The following is a 27457-nucleotide window of genomic DNA, read 5'->3' on the forward strand; positions in this document are numbered from 1 at the left end:
CACGGCCATACCAATGTTGATAACAATTCACAATAGTTAAACTATGAAACTACTGAGGTACCCTTCAATGGATGAATGGATAAAGAAAATGTGGTATGGACATACAATGGAACATTAGTCAGCCATTAAAAACAATGAAACTATGGTATTTGTAGCTAAATGGATAGAGCTGGAGAATATCATGCTCAGTGAAATAACCAATCCTCAAAATCCAAAGGCCAAATATTTTCTCTGATATATGCTAATTCACAATAAGGTGTAGTGGAGGCTAGGGAACAATAGAAGTACTTTGAATTAGGGAGGAACAATGAGAATAGGAAAGACAGTAGAATGAATTGGACATTACTATCCTTGTGCATATATGATAACATGACCAATGTAATTCTACATCATGTACTACTAGAAGAATGAGAAGTATATATGTATAATATGTCAAAATGTATTATACTATTATATATTACTAACTAGAACAAATCTAAAGAAAGAAACATAAGCATAAGCATACATTAAGTAAACTAAACTTCTATGGTCAGAAGAAATAATAAACACTGTAGATATGGGGTATGGGTTGTATTATGAATTAGCAGAGGTTCCATGAATTTCACTGTAATGCCATCTCCCCCACTATGAAGTCTAATAACCTCTTTTTTAAAAAATATAGATACATAGGGATGAGTTTTAATATAATCTATCCAAAAACAAGGCCATATAAACAAAGGAACAATAAACTAGTTTTAACCAGAACAACGGGACAGTGCAAATACATTCATATTCTCTGAAGTGTGGACTGTACTGTACATGTACTCAGACTATTTCAAATGTGTATATTAGAAAGATTCAAGTTCCCTAAGCATACCTGATATAAGAACAGGGTAACATGGTAATAAGAGTAATTTGTCACATAACAGGCACAGACTGGCAAGTCATGATCTTAGAGCAATAACATACTAAAACTAGATAATCATTCAAAAAAGATCCTCTCCCAGGGCTAAGGTTCTAAATTCCAAGTTAGCTATAAATATTTTAATCTAAATCTCTTTAAAACAAGTTTAAACAAAACACATAAAATCTTAAAGAACAAAATGAAGAAATACTGAACATGTTACAGAAACCAATTTTTTAGGTTTTTCATGTGGAGGACTCTGTCACCAGATAGGTGATGGAATTACTTAAAACATGAGTCAACTATCAGAGGAAGAAGATGTTTGGACTAGGGAAGGAGAAGAGAGCTTTCTGCAAATAACCTTCCCTTCTCTGGATCAACTGCCATTAAGTATAGCATCATCAGATTTCAAGTAATACAATAAGCCATAATCTTGATGAAAAGTCCCAAAGAAAACCAGTAGCTTTTTTATATAGTCACTAGACTCTTCTGGAAATTAAACTAAGTTTCCATCTGAAACACATAGGCAACATGCAAGCCTCAGGCACCATTTAGTATACCCTCTACTAACAAACGGTTCTTCCTCAATTTGTCCTTCTTGTTCTACCTTAATCTCTCCAGTAACAAATTTTTGCCCCATAACCCCTCTTTAAACACCCCCTGATAACCTTTATATCCTTATGTTTTCATTGTTTGGTAAAACTACTTTACACTTAAAAACTAAATATTCATGCAATAAAACCAGAAATAACTAAAACTCTAGTTACTTTGCTGTGCAGGGCTGTGCAAAAGCGAGGATTACATCTTGTTTACTAATTTCCCACAATTCTCCACATGGTGTGTGTATCTGCTTCCTGACAAGTCAAGGTTGGAAGAACAGCATGCTCACTCTTTCTATGTGCCCCAGTGAGACAATTCTTAGAACCTACGGAAAGAAGAGCTGACAAAGTTGTCATAGGCCAAGAAGTCAGTTCCTCCTGAGAGGAAGGTAGGCTCCCTTGATCTCTCCTTAACAGGAAAGAATGTCCAAGAAAGGAAATATTTAAAAAGCAGTGAAGATATGACTAACCCAGCACTGGGTTTATCTGGGTGTTCAGATATGAGAGGTGAATCAAGTAGGATGAGAAGTCAATCAAGTAGCAGCCTTCAGAAGCAGTCCTGGGTTCATCCTGAGGAACTCTCTACATATTCAGGGTGAGGTTGCTTTCCATGTTGGGAGAGAGGTGGAAGGAAGACTGACAAGACATTGGTGATGGACTCCTTAACAGGTTGGATGCTGCTCATCTCCTCCATGGAGCCTTTTCCAAATATACTGTGCTCATGAGCTTGCTCTTCAAAGTCCCGGGTGATATCTAAAAAGTCCTGCCTCAGGTCTCAGAGACTTTGAGGAAGGTGAAGATCAGGAATTTAATGAGGAAAGTGGTGAAGGCATGAAAAACATAGGCTCCCAAATACGCTGCCACTGAGGGAAAGAGAAGTCCAACCAAAAGGTTGGAGGTTGAATTAGAGCAACTAGCCTCTGCCATCGCAGCAGGGCATGGGCCCTGTCTAAAGAGTTCAGGCACAATAAACCATGGAATGGGGCCTTGTCCAGTCTCAAAGAAGGCCACATAGATCAAAACAGCTGTGATACAGATAAAGCTCAATGCATCACACTCATCTTTCAATAACAAAGAAACAGTCATGATAATGGAACACACAGCCATACTTCCAAGGCCTATTCTATGTAGAGTCCTTCTTCCTGCCCTTTCCAGAAGAAACAGACAAATTATACTAAAAAAGAGTATTAACCACACCTGCTCCAATGGTGGCATATATTTACTCCTCAACATCTGCTTCCTTGAAGATTCCTGTTGAGTAGCAGAACACAGGATTGATCCCATACCACTGTTGGGAGAGCTGAAGCATGATCGAAATGAAGATGGGCTGTTGGTAGCTGGATGACCTAAGGAGCTGCAGCCCAAAGATTTGCTTTCCTTATGATATTCTGACACTCTCTTCTTTCATCTCCAGGATTCCCTGGTTCACATCCTGTGTGCCTCAGAACCACTGCAGGATCTTCTTAGCATTCTCCTCTTCTTTTCTGTTAATGATCAAGAACCCGAGATTCTCAGGGAAAAAAATGGAAGGGCTACACTTTTTAGGACAGCTGGAATGAGTTTTAAGCCCAACAGCACAGGCCAGAGTTCTTCAGATCCTAGGATGACTTCCAGACCAAGGATTTGAGCCACCAGAATCCCAAAGATGATCCCCAGCTGGTTGAGAGTGCGAAAGGCACCCTGCAGATCAGTGGAAGATACTGTTCCAATGTACATTGGCACAAAATCTGTGGAGAGTCTGTAGAAAATGCCAATAACCAATCGGCACAGGGATTAACATCTCAACTGACATAACAATCTTGCAGAACCCCATGAGGCAGCGACTAGCAATGGTCAACAGGATGACCATAAGCACTGAAAATTGCACCTGCCAAAGCAGTTGACAAAGAGTCCACCAAAAAGGAGGCCATCCTACCAATAACAGAGAAGATGGCCACAGACAAGGACAGAGGGTTGTGAGCAACATTGTACTGGAAGGTCTTCTCACTTTTCTTCTGAAGTGCAGTTGAGAAACTTTTTTATGATAGTCTCCGGAGCATTGATAACTCCAGTGTTATAGCCAAACTGGAAAAAGCCAATTGTTGTAACAGAGACAGCAAAGATCAGGGATGGTGTCACCTTCTGTGCCCCATGGTCCTAACTGAATTTTCTTTAAGTCTTGGAGATCAATGGATGGGATTTTAGAAAAACTTCTTCCAATCAACAAAACCTTCAAAATGTCATTCTGAGCAGTAAGTTTTCTTCAGGTCTTCAGTGGCAATAGGTACTCACACTCACCATTGCTGTGTCTCTCAATAACCTCTTAATCATGAGCATTTTTGCCAAAGATGCTTCAATGAGGCAGATTACCATCAGGGCCTCATGATCTAAGAGGACCTGAACAGTGATTTTCTACAAACTGTGAGCAGGTCATTAGTCCAGGGAATCATTCCAACATGAAAATATTCATCCACTTATTAATTGTTTAAGCAATTTGGAAAAAAAAATAAGGGGTCACTTTATAAATTCAACCTGACAATTGAGACCACTGTTTTAAGAAATTCCCATTATCACTTTTAATGTGGAACCTTGCAGCCTACAGAGGATTCCAAGGTTGACTCTTTGTTCTTGCTTAGGACATTTATTAGGTAGGTACCCACACCCTATCTGGGCTGCTCATGTTTTTTTCTGCAGTTTTATTCACTGCCTATTCCCAGCAGGTGTTTATGAAGGTTGAAGAGAAGAGATCAATGCAAAATGTGCTTAAATAAAAGGAATAAATACATTATTTTTACAAAAAAAAGGAAGGAAGGAAGGAAGGAAGGAAGGAAGGAAGGAAGGAAGGAAGGAAGGAAGGAAGGAAGGAAGGAAGGAAGGAAAAAATGGGGTTATGGATTAGATGGAGTAGAAATCACCCTGGCCACCCTATTGCTTAACTCTATCTAGTATTAATGTCAGTTCATTGGCACATACACAAAAACTTATGAAATAAACATTAAGGAATAAACATAGAGACAATATCTAAAAATGACCAATATGAGGAAAGTCACTTAGCTATTATAAAATCTGTATACATTTGATAACTAGATATCAAAACAGCTGATTTTTACAGCATTTTCAGCCAAGAGCAGAGAAACATTGAATATTATTGAGAATGATAATGTAAAGTGAATAATGATAATCTACTCATAGACTTTTGTAATCCTTCCATTATATACTAATACGCCTGGCTTGAATTTCTGATTATTGTTTCCTAGTCTGTATTTCTCCCAGTCTCTGTCAAAACCACCAGGCATAAAGTCAACTCATATTTCATTTTACCAAATAATGAAATAATATGGTAGTAATATTCATAATATAATAATAATATGAAATAAAACTTCATTTTACCAACATACTTACCGTACATCCTCTGCAGTTGAGCTGTTTCCAGATATCATCTATTTCACAGGTCATACATTTTCATAATTTTAACCAGTACCTGATTTTTCACTTGAAAATAATTTTATCTTACTATCTAAAAAGTGCATGCAAAGAATAGAGTATTTGGTTTAATTTCTGGTTTTAACCCCTACATTTTCACATTCCAGGGAAACATCTGTCCTACTAATCACTGTAACTTTTATTTCAATAGACAATGCACTCAAATACTGATTAGAATAAGAAGATGCTGCAGGCTCCCAGCATGTCAAGCAGAAGAACAATGAATCTCCAGATTACATTAGAAGGACTGTGACTAAAGACATTTCGACAGAATATGTGTTGATAGGGTAATTATTAGGTGGAGTAAATTACAATGTGGAATCTTAGCAAGTACTTGTATAAATAGTTTCTTTTCCACAAAAGAGATCTTATGTTAGGGGGTAAAAAGTGTCTTACTTCTAGTAATTTCTAAAATCAATTTGCTCAAGTTCCACTGTAAGAATATTCTTAAAGTTTTCATCTGAAACTTTAATATTTAATTTTGAATGGATAATTTTTGGTAGTGAAAAAAACCATACCTGATACTGTTCTTTCTTCTTCCCGCCGTGCAGGGAAAATCAATAGATTGATGTTGTGAGATGGCTACCTGGGGTGATCTAAAATGAAAAAGGCATTTTGAAATTAGGAAAAGAAACTTGCAAACGTTAATAATGATGGTCACATAATAGGATGTTTTTCAGTCAATCAACAACATTTGCTGTGTATCCACTCTATACTGAGCCTGATTTATAAAAATTTAAAAAAATAAAGTGATATGTGCTCAGCCTTAAGGTTAGGGGAATTTGAAATTGCTTAAGAACAACTCTAAGAGTTGATAGAATTCTGCTACTGTTCATATCAACCTAAATAGAAGTCTCAGATCTCCTAAAAACATCACACAACTTTAAGATTCAGGTTGGATGAACTGTTTTGTGTTTGATAATGGATGTCTGCTTTTAATAAAATTCTATGAGTTTGCAGAATTCTATTTGAGATTAGTATTTTATTGTAATGTGATATCAAATTTGGTGTACCTGACCCTCACCTGAAACTTCTTTTGAAGTGAACATTATCTATGAGAAAAAATACTAGGAGATGATCATGACCCAATTTCTATAGCTCAATTCACTCTTTATCTCATGGGTTACAGCTCTCCCAGTCTCCACAGGCTCTGCACTGATTCCTCATCTTGAAGAATTCTGTAAAGATGAATCACTTCATTCCAGAAATAGTCACTGAACACATTCACATTGATAGACTCTGAGCTTAGTGCTGGTAATACAGAAAAATATGAGTGAAAATTACCATTTTTAGACTTTATAATATAGTCAAGGAGTAGTGATTCTGCAAGATAATTATAATTCACTACAACTATGGAGTGATAAAGGGTAACAGCTAATATCAAAGTTACAGAGAGCTACATGGCTGTGGACAAGTTACCTACCTCCCCAGAATTTTATTTTTCTTAAAAATGTGATATGGATAAAAATTAGCCAATGCAAATATCAAATATAGCACAATATCTGGCACAAAGTTAATTGACCATAAATGGAAGTTGTTATTATCTTGTTAAATATTTGGATATATGTATTTAATATATGTATCTAATAATCCAATCATTTTAATTGAATTATATGCTTTCCAAGGAGGAAGTCACATGAATAAGTAAAATATAGTTCTTGCCATGTTATAATTCTGCTTTGCAAGGTACAGGTGTATTGTGGGTGCATAAAGGAATTAAAATTTCTGAGATCTCAACATGTTAGGTATTTGTCTTTAGCGTATTCAGAACATCAAGTATATTTTCCAGAATTATCCTACTTTAATCTTTTGTTTGTATGGCAACTGGGATTGAGGTAATGAAGAGCATTTGTAGTAGTATTAAGCTTAAGCCTTCTACTGCCATCAATTTATCTTGACCATTACTCGTGGGTGGGTATAAGTCAGTTCACCAAAGATGCTAGTCAAAGTAAAATTATGGATGGGCAATGGCTAAAGCAGATCAATAAAATTGTAATCCAATGACATTAAGACCTTTTGTTTTATTCTTCTTTATTGGATTTGTAATTAGGAAGTTCCTGATATTTGTAGTGAGCACTTAATAAAGCAAATTGAATTAATAAATGATGAATGCCAGTAAGATAATACTCATACATCCATACCAAAGAATAGAAGCTACTTAGCATTATTTTAGATTATATATGATAATGATATATATTTAAAATAAATTATAAAAGTATATTTACAATTAGGGGGGATAAAATGTTATTTCGACACTTACAGCCACAGCTGTTTTCAATAAACACAGAAACCTCTTAAATGGTGGCTCTTTTCTCTGAAGTGGTTTAGGATGATATTTAAAGTTTGATAATTAAAGTTTTCAAAAAATGAACTGATTTTCATAGACTATAGAAGAATTTGGAGATGTCAGGCTACTCTAAGAAGTATGATAAGAGGAACAGCAGTTAAGTTAGGGATGAGAAAAAGGAAAGAAAAGATCAAGGAGGTAGATGGCTATCTTCACAACCTCCCAAGTATTCTGTAACATACAGCCAACTCTTGAATAATGTGATAGATATAGTTTTATAGAAATTAGTAAAATGAACATATTTCAAATAGAATTTGAAAAATTTCAAAATGTGGGAGAACATACCCTCCCTGGTACTTATGCATTTAGGGAGAGCTTTTAAATTTCATATGCCAAGAAATACAGAGTGATGTCGAAAAAAATTTTACTAGAGGTGAAGGATTTCCTAGAACAGTAAAAAAAATACTACAATGAAACTATCCATTAATGCTAAAAAGATGATATTCAGAATATTATCTATTTAAATTTTATTCAAGAAATGTTAGATATAAATATTAATCACAGAATGATGAGTCAATTAAGAGCTCTTCCTATCCCACTCCAGATGCCCATGTCCCAATCTCCAGAACCTGAAAATCATCCTGTATGTGGCAGAAGGGACATTTATGACATGATCACATCAAGTAACTTGAGATGCAGCTATTCTTATTCTGACTTATTGGGATATAACCTCCTTTGGTCAACATTTGCTTTGTTGTAACCAAAAGAATGGACCTGATAGAACAATTAGAGGAAGGAAGCTTATTTGGGGCTCACTGTTTCAAAGGTTTCAGTCCATAGACAGCCAAGTCCATTATTCTGGTCTGGAAGTGAGACAGAACATCATGGCAGAAGGGTATGGGGGAGGATAGCAGTTTAGGGCTTGGCAATCAGGAAGTAGAGAAGGCTCTACTCACCATGGACAAAATATAAACCCCAAAGAGATGCCTCCAGTGATCTATCTCATCCAGCCACAGCTGCCTATAGTTTCCACCCAATTTATTCATATCAGATGATTAATCTACTAATTAGGTCACAATCTTCATAATTGGAATTAGTTTGCCTCTGAAAAATTCTTACATTGTCTTGCACATGAGTTTTGGGGAGACACTTCATATCTAAATCATAACATTCTGTCACTGGCCCCCAAAAGTCCATTAAGTCCATTCCCAAGAGTCCCCATAGTTTTATCACTTTCAGAATTGCCCAAAAGCCCAAGTCTAAAGTCTCCTCTGAGACTCAAGGAAAACTCATGGATGTTTTCCCCTATAAACAGCAACATCAAGTTGCATATATCCAATATATAATAGCACAGAGGAAACATTTCCACTCAATAAGAGAAAAATAGCATAGAAAGAAGGGGTAGGACAAAAGCTAGATTGAAATCCAGCTGGACAAACAAGTCTTATAGCTCCACATCTGGTATCTAGGGCACATGGCTTCATGATGTTCTCGCTGAAGGGCTTTGCCCCTATTACCTTCCAAGTTACAATCAACATGGACTCTCTCTCGACTTGTCTCTGCTCAATTCCTACAGATTTCTTTGGCAGATCCTCCATGGTTTGACATCTCTTAATCTCAGGGGTTTCCACCAAAGCTTTGGCTTCCTTCTCACAGCTTTCCACATCACTCTCTTGGGGACAGTCTGCAGGAATTCTGACCTTGATACACTTTACCTGATTTTTCATGCCTTTCTTTGAAATCTTGATGAAATCCTCCATGACCCCTGACTTCCAGCATCCTTTATTCTTTCAGAACCAGAATCATGTGATGGACTTCACTGTATGCTACTATCTTAAGCAGTAGCCAAGTCTCCCGAGTCCATAACCGCAGCAGGCTTTGAGGGTCTGAGTAGCTGAGCACAGTGAAAAAAAATTTCCTAGGCCTCACTGTGCAAACAGGGTACCCCCATTGTCTCTAATCAAAGAAACTCTTACATTTATGCCTCTGAATCTGAGATGAGTGTGAGTGTGTTCTTGCCAACTCCTGAGATGTCCTCAAACCATTTTCTTGATATTTCTGGGTAAATTAGCAATTCTTTAGTGGCTATAATGTCTTTAAGAACCAGAACTTTCTTAGTCCCAGGTTTACTTGCACTTTTCTGGCCAAAGTGCAAGTTTTTCAAATCTTTATGCTATAATTTCTGTTCCTGATTAACAGAGCAAACTTGGCTTATAGTCACCGGCCAATACTCATGCCACTGCCTGAATACTAGACTGCCATAAAATTTCCTTCACTGGGTTAATTAATACATCACCTTTAATTGTAGGCTCACAAAAAGTTTCAGGACATGGGAAAAATGTAAACAATTCTTAAGCATCACATAACATAAATGGCTTCTAGTCCAATTTCCAATTCAGTCCTCCTCCTCTGAAACCTCATAAGCCCACTCTTTACTGTTCAAAGTCCTGTCAGCATTCTGTTTTTTTTGAGCTCCTCTCAGAAGTGCCAGTAAAGCAATTGGAAAAGAATACTCCAAAGATTCCCCTGCTTATGTTTCTAACCTTTTCAAAATGACTCCTGCTACAAATCAGTTTCAAAGACTTTTGAACTACATGCTCTGGTTATTCTCAACAATGACAAAAATTCTCAGTATTAATCTCTGTTTTTGTCAGGTTTTGCATATTCATGACCAAAAGACCTGATAAGTGCAATGTAGAGGAGGAAAAGTTTATTTTGGCTCACAGTTTCAGACATCTTAGTCTACAGACAGCTGACTCCATAGCTCTGGGCTTAAAGTGAGGCAGAACATCATATTAGAAGGCCATGGCAGTGGAAAACAGTTCAGGACATGGCAGGCAGGAAACCGACAGAATTTTACTCATCAGGGAGAAAATATAAACCTATAGGCACACCCTCAGTGATGTACCCCTTCCAGGACTCCCCTCCCACCTACATAAACTACCTGGGTTATTCATATCAGTGGATTACTGCAATGATTAGGTTAAAGTCCTCAATACATGATTATTTCAGCTCTAAACATTTTGGCAAATATCTTACACATAAGCTCTTGGGGAACACCACATATTTAAACCATAAATAACCTAAGTGGCCTTATAAGTAAAAATAGAGAAAATGGGACAGAGTCACAAAGAAATTTAAAGATGGATGCTGCTGTATTTAAAGATGAAGAAAGCAACCATGATCCAAGGGTGCAAATAGACTCTAGAAACTGGGAAGGTAAGAAAACAGATTCTTCACTAAAGCTTTCAGCAAGAATGCAACTAGCTAACACCCTTGGATATTAAGCAAGCAAGTCCTCTAACACTGTAAGATATTAAATGTAGTTTCTTAAGCCAGTACTAATTACTGGCTTAAGTAATTAATTTATAATAATGCAAAATAACTCAGTTCAGTAGGAATATTTTAAAATTAAAACTATCCACCAGTTGTTAACACATGCCCAACTGGTAAGAAATCAATCTCTTTGTGTGGATATATGATGGAAATCTTTGGTATCAACCCTCTAAAATGGTAAATATTGTGTTATTTGAAATTTTATGTTATGTGAATTCAGCTGAACAAATCACCCGCTGAATAAATATTATGCAGTAATAAAGTTTTACTTTTACTTATTTGAACAATTTCAATATAACACTCATTTCTGTATATTTCCAAAACACAACTGTGATACTGCTGCTGCTAAAATACCTGATTAAGTCTATAATGATGCTGTTCATTGTCCAATCTGATTTAGTACCTTTAAAGGTTTGTTACTGAACTAAAAAAATATAATAAATTTTTAAAAATAAGCTTCCCAAATATAAGATTCCCAAATACAATGACTTGGTTCTGAGCCTCTTTCTTGGCTCTCTAGCTTTACTCTTTACTTCTTTTGGACACCTTCTTTTTTTTTTTTTCTACCCATGTAACCTCAGTGACAGATTCTTTTTGTCAACTTTCTTCTACTCAGAATACTACTTTCACTTCTGCCTGTACTGAACCAGTGATCTGCCTTCCAGGAGGGATTCAGTGCTGGCTTTATCTTTCTCTACATTGAGTTATGGCTGGGCAATCCAGAGCAGGTCACTGACAGGATCTTTCTCTGCTGTTATATCACAATCATCATCACCTTGGTTATGAGTAGAGACAGTTTGGTTAGAAAATTCAAAGTAAAATTGGGACTAAGGAAATCAAGTCAGCAACCACAAAAGAGGCTTTTGGCATCACAATTTGTGTGTGTGTGTGTGTGTGTGTGTGTGTGTGTGTGGTACTTGCTTAAACCCATGGGTACTTTACCACTGATTTTTATCCCCAGTCTTTTTTTTTAAAGTTTTTAATTTTTAGACAGGGTATGGCTAAGTAGTAAAGTGGACCTTGAACTTGCAATCCCCCTGCCTGAGCCTCTCAAGTCTCTAGGATTACAAAAAGCCTGCACCCCTATACTTTGAAGAAAGTAAGGAGCTTGGGTACATATAATGGGGAGATGGAAGTATATTTGTGGGGAGAGAAAGAGCTAATGAAGATGGTCCAGAAAATTCAGATGAGTCCTACTCTATCCTGAAGCTAAGGGTATTTTTCTACATGTAAGAGAAGATTAGAGGAAAATAAAAGCTAGTTGAGCTTAGCAGTTTCTCATTTAACAACCCTGAATGTAGTGTCTCAATACAGTTTTCCTCAATTATCCAAAGGATATATCACCATGAAACAAGGAGACATGAATTTGCATTAGGATCAGATATAATGATTTTTATCAAGTTTACATCTTGAATTCATATTTAAGATGATTAAATCAATAGAAATCCTGGGCAGATATGTAATATTGTATCCAAGTTCCATTTTTATTTTTAAGCTTACATGTAGTGATTATGTCAATTAAATATTGTGATAATCACCTTCTATATATCTTATTATGCAATCATCATAGAAAATCCAAAATAAAATATTTTCAGTTTTACAAATGAGAAACTAAAGGCCAGAAAAATTATGTAACTTCATCTAATTAGTAAGCACTGATATCCTGCTTAATTATATGGCTGCCTTGCTACAAACTCTGCTTAATTCTCTTTGAGATGTAACAACTTTAAGTTAATATAGTGTGTTGGCACTAATAAAACCACAATTTCACTTTTTAAAGATCATTTGGGTCTTTTTTAAAAAATGTAGATTATTTTACTCACAAGAGTAAATATCATGATAATGGTTTTTGCTGTTTTTATTGCCTTTTCCTTTCATTTGATGACAGATGCCATGGAGAAAATAGATGAGTTTCCTCATGGAAAGGACTCCTGCCTTCTTTCATTACTTTGTCTCTATTGCAAAAAAAAAATGTTCTAATTTCAACAGACAGATGCAACAAATAATGGAAAATCAGTAATGGAAGCTTTTACCAGAGATTCAATAAGTCATCAAAACTTAAAATTTGTAGGAAAGGACTACTCTGAAAAGAATTATCAAGAATTATACAAAGCCACACCCAATATTTCATTTTGGCTACAAACAGGTAAAGTGATTTAGGATATTAAGGAAATACATCGCTTTCATAGGTCTATGCTGAATCTTGTCAATGGCCATAACAGGACAGATTCCTATTCACACGTGCACCACTTTGAGGGTTTTCCCTTCTTTACTACACTGGTACACAGAACACCGGTGACCCAAGGGAGCTAAACCCATTACTGTGGTCTTATAGTACAGTTCATGCTCATCACATGCCCTGCCTTGTGCTTGGTGGCATTAAATATTTAACTCACTGTGACCACAATGGTATTGAAAAGCAGAAGCTCTTTGTGCATTTTTTATACACACTCCTAAAGAACAAATATACAATTAAAAACTCTGTGTTCAAGGCTTGAGGTAGAATAAATGGTCCGGGGAAAATGCAATCTGTGTTTAGTTCCTGTAATTGAATTATATTACAAGGATTTCTAAATATATGTATGCATTATATTCTATAGTAGCTAAAATGAAATGTGTGGGTCCATAAACAATACTCCGATCATTACATTTCAATGTGCAAGCACAACTAGGATGAAAAATCATGCTTCTGAATCTCAAAACGAGGCTGGATAAAGAATTATTTGAACACTGAGACATCAATTAAACTTTGTTTTAGAAATATTTAAAACTGAAAATAATTTTAGATTTGAAAAAAAATCCTATGATTTCTTTCTAAGAATGGGTAAATTGTAGAGTTTTAAGATTTATTTCTTGTTTAATTTGGTTGTCATAAACAAACAAACAAACAAAAAACCCACTTGCAATAAAATGAAAAGAGAAATGAAGTTGTAAGTTTTACTCATATGCATTCTGTTTGTCATGGTTCTAATTTTAGAAGCCTCTGGCATTAACCGTAATATGATAGCATGCTACTTTAGGTTTTAAATGTGATATATATATATATATATATATATATATATATATATATATATATATATATTTAATAGCACAATAAACTAGAAGAGAATAAAAAGTGATTAAAATAGCACAAACATTATAAAGATCAGTTTTAATTCTCAAATTTATATCAAAGTAGCATAATCTGCATAGTGTCAATAAGGTGGGATATGATCTATACACAATGTGCACAAGAATAGTGGATAGTGCAAAAAATATGTCATCAGCAGGTAAAAGTCAGGCGTTTACTGGATTCAGTTAGAGTGATTATCTAAAAATCTATATAGGAGACTTTTCTGGTTTCAAAGAGAATCTGAATAATTTTAGATAACTGCTATTCTATGGGTTCATTTTGGACCATTTACTTTTAATTAATAAAGCACTAATTTCTCCTATTTTACTGAATATGAACACCATGTTATATAGTTATGTTATCTACAATCTTCTTCACTGCAAGGGAATTTTTACAGTGCTAAATAATTTAAAATTAATTTTTCACCATTTTGACACATAATTCTACAGATTTTTGAGGTACCATGTGAGGTTTTGATTCATGGATACATGGAACTGTTCAATTCATGATAATCAGCATATCCATTGCCTTAAACATTATCATTTCTTTTTGTTTTAATTTTTTAGTTATAGATGAACACAATATTTTGTTTATTTTTATGTTGTGCTGAGGATCAAACTCAGTGCCTCACATGTACCAGGTAAGTGTTCTACAATTTCACCATAACCCCAGCCCCAAACTAATCATTTCTTTATAGTTTTAAATTCCTTTCTCCTACTTTGATATACATGTGTGTATATATGCACATATATATGTATATTATATATATATTATATACATATATATAAAACCATACATTATTAATTTAATTTACAGTCTGTGCCATAGAACAACAAAAAACATGCTCCAATCTAGGACTTCTCTTGGATCCCTAACCCTATGAGGACAAAGAAAAATGAAATTTTCATAAAGATTTGAGAAGTTTTCCCAGAGCAATGGCATACAAAATTTTATGTGGAACCGATGTATCTGTTATTTCTTTGCAATTATTTGTCCACTTGCTAACTCATACCCAGTAGGACCCAATTTCTTTCGCTTCCCAGAATACAATCTATACCTTACTTTCCTCTGTTCCTTGACTCTCTATGTTGGGAGTAGTCTTTTCCTTAAACTCCAGGATCTGTCTGGTTAATTAGCACTCATCTGTAGCCTAGTCCACTGATAATTCTTTTAAGAAATACCAACTTTCTGAATCTGACTTGGTGTCCCTATTGTGTGATGTCCTTTTGTGGTGGACAGTTGCAGGATTCCTGCTTTCAATAGCACCCTGATTGCACTTGTTTCACTGGACTGTTTCTGGTAGAGCAGAAGCTCCCTGAAGTCAGAGTCCATGATGTGCTTGTTAATCACTATGGGGAAACATATTGGTAAATCCCCTAATATAAATATATTTACATATGTTAGTATATATACACATATATATGTAAAAATATATGTACACACACACTATATATATAATGGTAAGGAATTTGAACATTATTAACAAATAAATGGGAATATCACTGTGCCAAGGAAATATATCATCAATAATATTCTCCAACAAACTAGAAAATGTTGAATTCTCTTCGAAATACTTCTTCCTTATTAAGGAAAAGAAAGATAATGTATTCACTATAAAGACTTCCACTCAAGATGATCATAAGGTACCTATCAGTTTCTAGCACTTGGAGGCTAGGTTTTTATGATATATCAAACTCAGATATGCAGTTCAGCTCTTTACTGACAATATTGGATTGATAGGCTGATCCAATACTATAGGTTCTATGAGAAAACTTCTTTAAGTTGTAATTTTTTATTGAAAGAAGACCAGAGGGGCACCATGCTTAGAATAATCTGCACTACTATTAGCAAGATTGGGAAATGCTTTACTGTGACACTGCATGACTCGGTATTTTTTCCAGTGACTACATTTTCACAGCAATTTATTGGATTAACTATAAATCACCCCCCCAACAATACTATTTTGTTTTTATTCAGCATTTGTATACCTTTCTGTGACTTTCACAGGCATGTTTTCTCGTTGTGACATCTGACCATCCTGTGTTTCTGTAAAACTCTGAGTTTCTTGATGTCCCTGTATTGATTGATTGATTTTTTGAATCATTCATAGAGAAAACATGCCCTTGTGTCACCTCTCCACCTTATGTGCATAGTGAGTGAGTTTCTACAGTGCCCGGGGAAATCTCAATCACAGTGTCATGTAATTAAACTGTGACAGGGACAATATTGAGAGTGACAGGTGCTATATGAGATGTGGGAGCTGATATTTGTGGACTATGATAGGGAGATCAGGTGTGTGAGCCAAGGTTTTCTGTCTGATTCTAGTTGTGTTCACATTTTGATCCTTTATGTGACTGTTCCTGCTAGCACATGATTCTGATCATTGACTTAATCAATCACTAAGCTACAGTTGCACTCTTTTGGTAAGAAAGACATCCTGATGAATTCTGACATAGGTACCAATGTGAAAGGAACCATAAATGGGAGAGACCGCTTCCTTTGAATTCCTACTACATGCCATATACTGAGAGAAATGTCTTGACACACATTATAGAGAAAAGTCTGAGAGGTGCAAATCAATATCCCACTTTTACATGTGTGAAAGTAAAGTTTGCTAAAGTCACAGAGCAACCAGGAAAGCATTTGAAATTTGAACCTAGTAACGTCCAAATTTAAATCCAGGCACTTACAGATAATAGTACCAACAAAGCTGAAATTGAAAGGCAGGGTTTCCCCTTTTCTCAATATTGAGTTCTGTGAAGAAGGATCATGGAGACACTGATGAATGTGGCTGATGCTCTTCCTGGGAAAATAAATCATTTTTGAATATTCTTTTAGAGAAAGCATGCACTCTGAAATGTATCCACCCATAGCTGCCTGGGTCTCAGAATGACTCAACCTATAAAGCTGAAACCCTGCCTTATAAACCTTTCTTCCCACTTGGTACATAGGCACAGAACTATCAGTAAATATTACTGAATAGAATAAAATAATTTAAAAAATAAACAAATAAATTATTTTTTTTTCTTTTCATGGTTAATAGAAATTATGCTTGTATGGAATTTGGGGTTACTTATATATCACTATATTCCATATTCTAATATTTATTGAGATCTACTATATTACAGATCTTTATAATCAGTCTCTGTATTAATGCTATTTATTCTCTATATTAATTAATTTAATCATTATTATGATCTTCAATTATATTACCTTATTTTGACACTAGAACAATACCTGATAAAGAGTGGGGAAATTTAAGTGATAGGAAGTATATATGCTCATCAATATTAATATTAATTTAGATATTTGTTATTGCAAAGCACAAATCCAGATACTTTACATACATTATTCTATCTTATTCCTCACAATACCATGCAGCAAGTACTCTTACAAACTTTGTTTTTCTCAAGAGATACTTGAAATTTAGAGAAAATAAAGGGTTTTGTCAAAGTTTAAGAAGCTATTGAGGAATAGAGACATTTTAATCCTGGTTTTTCTGACCTCAAATCCCCTGCAAAGTGAGACACAGGAAAACAACTTGCTTAGAATCACACAGTTACTAGATCAAAGCGTGGAGATTAAGTCCATTGTTTTATCCATTAGACCATTTTAATTCTACATTTGATCACTGTTATGGACTGCATGTTTGTTTCCTTCCTTAATTCTTACATTAATACCCTAACTTCCAATGCGATGGTATCAGGAGAAGAGGCCTTTCAGTGCTCTAGTATTCTCCTCTTAACTGAAACTGATTTCAATTCCTTTGCTTTCAGTTACCCATGGTCAACAAGAAGAAGTACTATAGTAAAATAATAGAGAGAAAAGCAGAAGAAAACCACATTCATAAAACTTTCATTACACTATATTGTTATTAATTATTAGTGTTGTTTAATTTCTTACTGTGCTTAATATATGTCAAATTTTATCATACATATGCGCATGAAGTCACATGCTATGTAATGCTGTTTAAGTCAATGGTGGACTGGATAGATGATGGTAGTCTCATAGTTTATGTGTTCTATGAACCATCTTAGTTTATGTAAGTATATCTGATGATATTTGCTCAATGATGGAACTGCCTAATGGCACATTTCTTAGAATGCATTCTGTCATTAATCAACGCATGACTATATACAGGATTCCGGGTTTGCCTAGATTTCTTTCTTTCTTTACTTTTTATTATTAGTTGTTCAAAACATTACAAAGCTCTTGACATATCATATTTCACACATTTGATTCAAGCAGATTATGAACTCCCATTTTTACCCCGTATACATATTGCAGATTCACATCGGTTCCACATCCACTTTTTTACATACTACCATACTAGTATATGTTGTATTCTGCTGCCCTTCCTATCTTCTACTATCCCCCCTCCCTTCCCCTCCCCTCCCCTCCCATCTTCTCTCTCTACTCCATCTACTGTAATTCATTTCTCTCTCTTGTTTTTTTTCCCCTTTCCCCTCACTTCCTCTAATATGTAATTTTGTATAACAATGAGGGTCTCCTTCCTTTACCATGCAATTTCCCTTCTCTCTCTTTCCCTCCCCCCCTCTCGACCCTGTTTAATGGTGATCTTCTTCTCATGCTCTTCCTCCCTATTCTGTTCTTAGTTGCTCTCCTTATATCAAAGATGACATTTGCCCTTTTTTTAAGGGATTGGCAAGCTTCACTTAGCATAATCTGCTCTAGTGCCATCCATTTCCCTGCAAATTCCATGATTTTTCATTTTTTAGTGCAGAGTAATACTCCATTGTGTATAAATGCTACATTTTTTTTATCCATTCATCTATTGAAGGGCATCTAGGTTGATTCCACAGTCTAACTATTGTGAATTGTGCTGCTATGAACATCTATGTAGCAGTATCCCTATAGTCGCTCTTTTAAGGTCTTCAGGGAATAGTCTGAGAAGGGCAATAGCTGGGTCAAATGGTGGTTTCATTCCCAGCTTTCCCAGGAATCTCCACACTGCTTTCCAAATTGGCCGCACCAATTTGCAGTCCCACCAGCAATTCTTGCAATGCACCTCTCTTTGATGAAGGGGACTGTTATAATTATGAAAGTGGAGGTCTAGAAAACCAGATCGGTGCCCTTATAAAAACAGGAGAGTTTGTTCTCTCTCTTTGTTCACTGATATGTGAGAAATTGGTGAGAAGAGGATTCTTACCAAATGCTGGATCTGCCAGTACAATTACTTGTGCTGGCCAGCCCTATCATCAGGATTATGAGAATGAATTATGAGAATGAATTTGTGTAAGCAAATCTGACTGCCACCCAATCTGACTAAAATAATACTTTAATACCAAGAATAGAAAGACAGCACTTTGTGTTTGTCCTAATTTATAATTTGTTAACTCTAACAAGCTATGCTCTCTGTAAGTCAATGGAGAGCAAAGAAAAGAGAGATACTGCTTTCACACACCAAACTTGGAAATATTATTGATCTCATGATGCCCCAAACATTTTAGACACATAGTAATCAAATGCGTTGTAAATGCTTAAACTTGACCTAAACTCAATTAGGCTACAGAATGTCTCATTTCTTTCCCATTCTCAAATAAATGTGTTCTTACATTGAAACTAAAGAAATTGTTTCCCTTAATAAGCAGTCAAAGGAATTACCAAAAGAGGCAAAATATGGCTGGTGGTATTTTATATTATGAGATTGGATTAATTATAAGACTTTCTATTAAAGTGTGTAATTTTTGGCTACTTCCAAATTTCATCATTTCAATGTCTTTACTACCATTTTCCATCCATGTTTATTCTCTCCATAAACAAGCATCTATACATCAAAAACTAGGGTACCTACATCCCACTTAGCAAATAAGGTTACATTAAAAAAAATGCAGGGAGGCATTAAAAGTCTATGTTATGATCATGGGTTTCAAAGCCAGAAAGACCTGAATTTAAATCTTGTCCCTATTGGCAGTTGTAGAAATTTCAGGAAAACATTTATCTAATCTAAATTACAGTTTTATCCTCAGTAAAATAGAGATAATAAAATAGAAGTCTCATGGGGTTATGGATATTAGCAGAATATAGATAAAGCACTTGGAATAGGCTCTGCATATAAAAATACTTAATAAATGGTAACTGTGTTAAACACCCAACTTGCATTTTCCTAAGATTTAGACTTGCTAGTACTATTATCAGACAGTATATATATACATATATATGTATATATATATATATTCATTCATCCATTCATTCTCAGACTATATATATATACACATACACAAACACACACACTCACATCCTCTAGTGAAATTTTTGATTTATTAGTCTTCACTCCAATGTTGTGATATTTGATTATTATCCCCATTTCATAAAAATGAAACCAAAGCTCAAAGAGGTTTAGTAATTTGCACAAAATCATATTTAGTTACCTATAACTTTCTTGAATGCATCATTTCATCTTTTGTCTATTTGGTTATACAATAATCAAAAGAGAACCATATCCTCAATATAAATAAAATACAAAATATGGATGATGACCTATCCTATCATGTTACACCATGCTTTCCAGTAAAGTAGAGCAAGCAATACACAGATAGCCATAAAAAAAAATTTAAAAAGTCACAAACAAGTTTATAAAAACTCTGGCCAAAGTATGCTTAATATTATTCAGACCGTTACTATTCAGTGCCATATTGAAAATCCCTTGACATTATAACTTTGAATCTATTGTACTTTTTTATTTTTTTGTATTGAAAAACATATAGTCCAAGATAAAACCAATTATAAAGAAAGAATTAGGAATTAGAAAGTGGTGAATTGTATTGTCTACCCCTCTTAAAAAAATAGTCCAGTAAAAAGGAAAGCATGGATAAAAGGTAAATAGTAGAAATGGGAGGGAATCCAGTACACATCAATCTAAATTCAAATTCTAATTGACCCTGCTCAATTTTTTTATTTTAAACTCATGAGTAGGATGACATAAGGATTCTTCCTAGATTCATTTTATGTGTGTGTGTGTGTGTGTGTGTGTGTGTGTGTGTGTGTGTGTGTGAGAGAGAGAGAGAGAGAGAGAGAGAGAGAGAGAGAGAGAGAGAGAAAGTTATCTTCACACAGTGTGAATGGCTAAAGTACTACAAAGGGATAACTGTATGGTAGGTGAGAAGCCTACCACAGAAATAGGCATTAGTTTATCAAAAATTCCTGTGAGCTGCAGGTATGCAATAGATACTTGCTGATAGATTTAATAAAACATTTTGTAAAAAAGTTCACAAAACATTAAATATATGCACAAATTTTTATACTGAAATCTCAAAATCTCTTGCCTACATCGTTTCTTCCTGCCCATGAAATTCTATTTCATCTCCAATATTTTGTTCATTTCATCCTATTTTGCCAAATGCCTGCTCCTGCACAAGGTTATGTGCAAGAACTATTATGGTAAATTTGTGTAGTTTGACAATAACTGGAATTATAATAGAAATTCAATGATAACAGCTATTTGAGTCTATGAAAATTTTTGAAAAGTAACACAAACAAATTTTATGGAAAATTAAGGGGGTTTGATCAGCATTACAAATCACATTTTTTCTGACTTTCTGTGTTTTTCTACTTTAGTGCAAATATTATTTAGAAGGAAGCTGTCATCTCTTATCAAACTACATACAAAATTCACTATTGACTATTACAAACTTTCTCAATTTATCAAATTATTAGCCTTAAGTTTCATGCACAGTTTTTTTTATAAGTACGCCTGAAGTATAAAGAATGAATAATTTTGTGACTTGTGTTGCTATTTGCATTTCTACTGGCAAGTTTAATCATTTGTTTAAATACAAAATCCTGTTTTTATTGAACAAGTTAGGGTTAAGTTAAAACCTCAAATAACAGTTTCTTTTGATATCATAATATCATGTCATCTGTCACTAAAGTACACAAATTATCCACTTCACTCTCTTCCTGTACTCATTGCTCACTAGCTCCCTAAAGCTGAATTTAAATGTTTCATAGTCCCCTTTCATTACCTCTGTTATCCTTGCACCTGCGCAGTCTCCCATCTGACTTCAGCCCTCTCTTTCCTTGATCTGTGTGAACCTTGTGACCAATGATTTACTAAAAACCCATAGACATTTGTCTCTGGGCTGGTTGGTAAAATCCAGACTGGCCCTTCTGTGGCCTGTGGATACAGGCTGATATTCAAGGTCTTAATGCTCTGCAGATAACTGTCAAGGAAGATAAGCTCTAGCTTCTGAAGACTCACACCAACTGGGGCAGCTACACCCCTATTCTCCCTCCAGAGGCAGTATGGAATATCTACCATCCCCTCCCCCACTACTGCCAGTTGTCTGACTTTCCCATAGCTCATTACAATGTTCTTCTGCTGTATAACATAGCATGGAACCATGTGGCAGCAAATATATATTTTCATCTCGGGGCACATGCCCTGAAGTTTTATGCACACTGTCACTTCTTTCTTTATCTTTTGCCTGTCTTTAGCCAAGAAAACATTTTCCCATCCCTCAAAATCTATCTGAAAGGACACTTCCTTTACAGATTCTTTCTTAATGCATTTCCTCTGCTTCCTAAGAAGAGTTGGCTGCACTATACTCTGTGATCAGCTAGCACTGTAATTCTAAGAATGTCTCTCATTCATAATTTCTCATGCTGTATTTTATGGGATATGTGGGTCCCTGCTCCCTGATAATACTGCAAAGATCAAGAAGAAAGGGATCCCAGTTTGCTCATTGCTATCTACCCCAGCCATGTCACAAAGTTTGCCACTGAAGTAGGACACAATAAAAATCTTCTTTGAGTTATTGAATATCTATTTAATGGATGTTCTTTAGCTTCAGTGAAACAAATGAAAGAGATGTTGGAGTTGAGATACTGGAATTGAGATATTGGAGATATTGGAAAGAGATATATAGAATTGAGAGTGATGGAGGGCAAGGGAGAGAAATGTGCATCTCCTTCTAAATTAATTATATTAAAGTCAGAGATATGAAGCAAAAACTATCTATGAGTGGAACAAGTAAGTGGTCTTTATAGTGTCTAGACACATTGTGAATCAATGTAAGAAAGCCATGGTATATTAAGCAATTAGTATATGCCAGCCAGAACACAAGGCATTTCATGGCTTTAACTCATTTAATCTACACAGCCTGTGAGTTATGTATGAATGATTCCCTTGATATTGACAAAGGGTGATGTTCAGCAAGATGCAACAGGCTGGAGTATCATCACTGGTGATGCTAGAGTTAAGAGTTCAATCCAACTTAGTGCAACCTGAGAATTAAACATTTTCCCCTATAAAGCCGATTTCAAAGTCTTATGAATAATAGGAGCTAACCTGGAATTAATAATAATAGCATTAATAGTGAAAATTTCTAACATTTACCAAGTCTTCATTTTGAGTCAGGGACAGAGATGAGCACTGGGGCACAGGTGAACTAGACACACTTTCCTCCTGAAGGCTCTAAACTGTATTTAAATTAAATGGAAGCTACAGCCCTGCTTATCTACCTTAAAGTAATTCTGGGATTTATCAAACAAACAGAAAGAGCTTCATTTTGTTTAGCTTTGTTTTGCTCCTGTGACTGTAACAGGAGGGAAAAGAGTCTTTTTATCAAGCAGTGTGAAGGCGAGAGGCTTTATTCCACACCAGGCGAGTGACTTCAATAATTACCAAAGGAGCTGGAGACACCAGCTCCTTCCAATTAACTTCTGTTACGGAGTGCTGTTGACTGCTTGCCTGACAGCCACGCACAGATGGAAGGAAAGGACTACACACAAGACTTTTTGCATTTCATAGTTCACAGATTAAAAGCAGTGTCAAGAGCCAGTCGGAGTGAAGGAATTGATTTATTTGGTGCTGACTGTGTGGGGAAGGGCGGCTTCTGAGTCATTACAAACAAGGGTGAGGTACTTTAATATTATGTTCTACCTCTTGGAACACAAATCAAACATTTTTTTTTTCCTTTCAGATGCATTCACTCAGAGAGTTTCACTATCAGGAAAGGTGGATAGCTCCAGCTCCCTTAAATCCCAGTCCTTATCGTCTTAGTGGTAGCTGCTATAACCACTCTGACCTTGGCTCAAATACTTGTTGGGAGTTGTTGATGGAGAGAGGGAACAGGCAGCCACTGGACCAGTTATAGAGGACCCCAGAGAGAATGCCTTAGGCCAAAGAGGAAGCAAACCAGATTGCCAGGCCCAATTTATCATAACATACTAATCATAAAAATAGAAGAGTGATAACAGCAACTCAAAGAGTATCTACCTGTGCGAGGCCTTTGTAGTGATCTGCTTGTGTATGTACTGATTTTAATATTCACTGCATTTCTAGGGCATAAGAAACATTATTATATTCACTTAATAAATGAGGAAACTGAAGAACTGAAAAGTTAAGTAACTTGCTCAAGGATTAACAGCTTACAAATGGGTGAATATGAAATCAAGTCCAGCTTGGTTTGGCCATAACATCCAAAGATTTGGAAACAATATGACACAATAGCTACGGAATCTAAACACAACATGACTAAAGTACTGTAAAAGCATGGAAATCCATGTGTGTGGGTACACATATGTATGCATAGCAACACATACATCATATGTGTGGATCTGAATATGTCCATACAAGTAGATGATCATGTGTACATATAGAGAAATAAACAGAATGTGATACAGCGCCTCAAAATTTCCCTCTAGATTAGCATACATTGATACTTCTTTCCTAATCCAGTCTTTAATATAATGATACAATTTCCCAATTCCCATGTTCCCTCTACATTAATCAATGGACCTTTGAATTTTATTATAAGCCAGAGCTCTCCTTCTCCCTTGATGATTGATATATTGATTCAATCTATTTATAATTCCATATGGCTAAATTAATTTCTACTTCTTCAATGCATGATAGTTTTTAATTGTACTTAATCATTTGGGTTGTGATCAAATTCACATCAAAGCCAATGACACAGGCGAGGGCACTTTTTCTTGACACTATAACCCTAAGATGCATCCATGGGATCCAACTTCTTATAGGTTGCCACCTCATCTTGCAAAGATTGCTCACTTGTTTAACCATATTGTTTAAATATTTATATTATAGATATTCAAATTGAACAATAGAAAAAGTGATAGTTAAAATTGAAGAGAAGACAAAGATACTCAGCAAATAATCAATATTTAATTACAAACTTGAAAAAAATACTAGCAAAAAAAAAAACACACACACACACACAACTACAGTATGATATGGTGCCAGGAATCATGGAAGAGTTCCATAAAAAACACCAAGTGAGAACGGAGTTCTGAAGACAGTGGAGAGTTATTGCTTTCTAAAGAACTCTATGGTGAATTTGTTATTGTCAGCATTTTTACAGAGAAGTGACTTATGCTGGCTCTGGTGGTAGGACTTAAAGCTGAATGCTTGAGTTGAGGTTAGGGTCCACAGCCTATACTCATGATCGTAGGTTATAGGATGAATATGAATGGTGGAGAAATGCAAAAAATAAATAAATAAATAAAAATAACTAAGTGGAGAAAATCAAGGAACAAGAACTACAACAAAAGTTAAGGAATAAAAGTTTTAAGAAAAACATAGGCATCAAGCTGAATTCTGGTGGACAATCAAACAAGATAAGGAAAAAAAATGCCCACTGTGTTTAGCAACATGTCACAAAGGGACCCCTCCTGACAGAGGGATGGAAGTAGAATCCATTTTGAATTAGTAGATAAGACTGGAAGAGAGGGGAAGAGAAAAAAAATCAAGGTACAGATGTCTCTGAAAATTTAGGTTATATGGGATGAAAGCAAATAAATCAGCAGGTGGTTGGAAAATATAAGCCCAAAACATTTTTGTTTCATTTAAGTGAAAATAAAGGCTGGGCATTGTCTAGTGCTTGTGGAAAGAGTACTAAAAAGAAAGATTGAAAACACAGGAGAGATTAATCTATGTTGATATTCAATGTTGCTAAATTCCAAAGACAGCATAAATAATCAGGATATAGGTTTACAAATGAAGGCTGCCTGAGATATTGAGGAAGAGAACAGCAAATGTACCTGGAAGAAATAAAGAGAAAAAAGGGCAGGTACTGGCCAGAGCACAAACTGGGAAGATGGAACCCATGGTGAAAGATCTATTGAGGTGGTCTAGCATGGATCAAGGATGCATGAGTCAGAGGCATTTGATCAGTGCAAGAAAATTGGTGGGGGAAACAGAGATTTGTAGGCTTCATAGAAGTCTGAAATAGTCAGTTCAAGGAATGGGAAGTAGAGCATAGTAAAGGGGAATACTGCTGGGGTAGAGCAAGACCAGGAGATGAAACCTTGGTACACTCACAGTGATGCCAGTTGCCCCACATTGTGTTAACAGTGTTGAACTGCATAAGTAAATGTACTAATAATGCAAATATTTACTTATAGAATCTAGACTCAGGAAGAAAAAGAGTCTTAAGTAGCAGGTGTATATGTAGTAATTTCATATAAAAAAATGTGTCTTGAAGATGAAGACTTTGACTTTTTTTTCTTAATTCAAGATGTTCACATTCTGAATTAATTTTTGTACAGATGACACATAATGATGTTTTCGGCATTTGGTCTTCACTAACTCTTGATACCTGTAATCATGCCATGTGTTTCAGTTTCTCAGATAAAAATCTCTGTTCTTCCTTCCTTCTTCTGTCTCTACTATTATTTTTTATTGCCTCCTCTCCTACCTTCTGTCTTCTCTAATACTGCTTTCTTTCCACCATACTTACACAGAAAGAATTTTCAACCCTGGTTATAAATTAAAGTTACCTGGGGAGCTTCTCAAAAGCTAACTAGTTGAAATCAATTTAGAATATCTGGTGCTAATTCCAGGCATCAATATAATACTAAGAATATGAAAAAATATGATTCAGAATCAAAACATCAATGTCACACTAGGTATATGAACAAATATGATTCAGAACCAAAAATCAAATAAAATGGTTGTTTTTCATATACACACACATATACATACATATATATATATATATATATATATATATATTTCAATAACAAGATAACATGTATAGAAATAGCAGTACTAAAACTAAATAAAACCAGATGTTCCCTAGCCCTTCATGTGTCCTCAGCCAGTCCAGATTACAGTCCATTCCATTTGATGATGTGCCCTACATGTTGCTATGTGAATTCTGATAGATCTTGGGGAAAATCAGAGACTACTTTTTCCTGGTGAAATTAATATTTTGGTAGAAATAAGGAGGTCAGGTTTCTCATTTTACTCATTCTTCTATGTGAAACCTTAAGCAAGTAGCCTTACTCCTCAGAGTTTCCATTTATTAATTTATAATTTGGAATGCTAACATACTTCTTACAGAAATTCTAGTGAGGGAGAATATAGCCCTTAGTATCCAAAAGCAAATTGATTTCATAATTGCATCACAATAGCAATTTATCAAATGCCTTTTATTGGTATGTCAGCAGTACCTGCTATGTTGTATTGAGTGATCTGAAATGATCATTGAGTTAGTAAATGGTTTGAGAATTCCTGAGCCCTCTTTAAAGCATAAGAGTTGATGAATGAAAATTCTCAGATAGTAGCTTTTAGGCTGTCTAAAAGGCAAAATTTTTGCCTCTTTCTTACTTAAACTTTGAGAGGACAAGATTGTATACAGAGTAAAATAAAATTAAGCACTCCATGAATTATTTCTAGGAGATAAGTAGACCACATTTCTAATGGCTGAGATATCTCAGTCAACAAAACAGAAGTGCTATCTGAGAAGAGAGAGGTATCCCTTTGTTCAAGACAAATCCTCGCCTTGAATTTA

At 35.3% G+C, this 27457-nt stretch overlaps 1 protein-coding gene and 1 pseudogene across 12 annotated transcripts in view; both read right to left on the reverse strand.

Annotated features, from left to right (window-relative positions):
- Window positions 1-27457, reverse strand: part of Tenm4 (teneurin transmembrane protein 4) — a 2824428-nt gene that overhangs the window by 2102153 nt on the left and 694818 nt on the right. For all 12 annotated transcript variants that reach the window (XM_078046757.1, XM_078046770.1, XM_078046771.1 and 9 more), the window contains exon 3: window positions 5463-5540. The gene's annotated coding sequence lies outside the window, so the exon portion shown is untranslated. The remainder of the gene's footprint in view (window positions 1-5462; window positions 5541-27457) is intronic.
- LOC101972466 (solute carrier family 2, facilitated glucose transporter member 3-like) lies at window positions 2048-8991 on the reverse strand (annotated as a pseudogene).

This window comes from Ictidomys tridecemlineatus, chromosome 4 (genome assembly GCF_052094955.1).
Source record: "Ictidomys tridecemlineatus isolate mIctTri1 chromosome 4, mIctTri1.hap1, whole genome shotgun sequence".
Classification (NCBI taxonomy): domain Eukaryota; kingdom Metazoa; phylum Chordata; class Mammalia; order Rodentia; family Sciuridae; genus Ictidomys; species Ictidomys tridecemlineatus.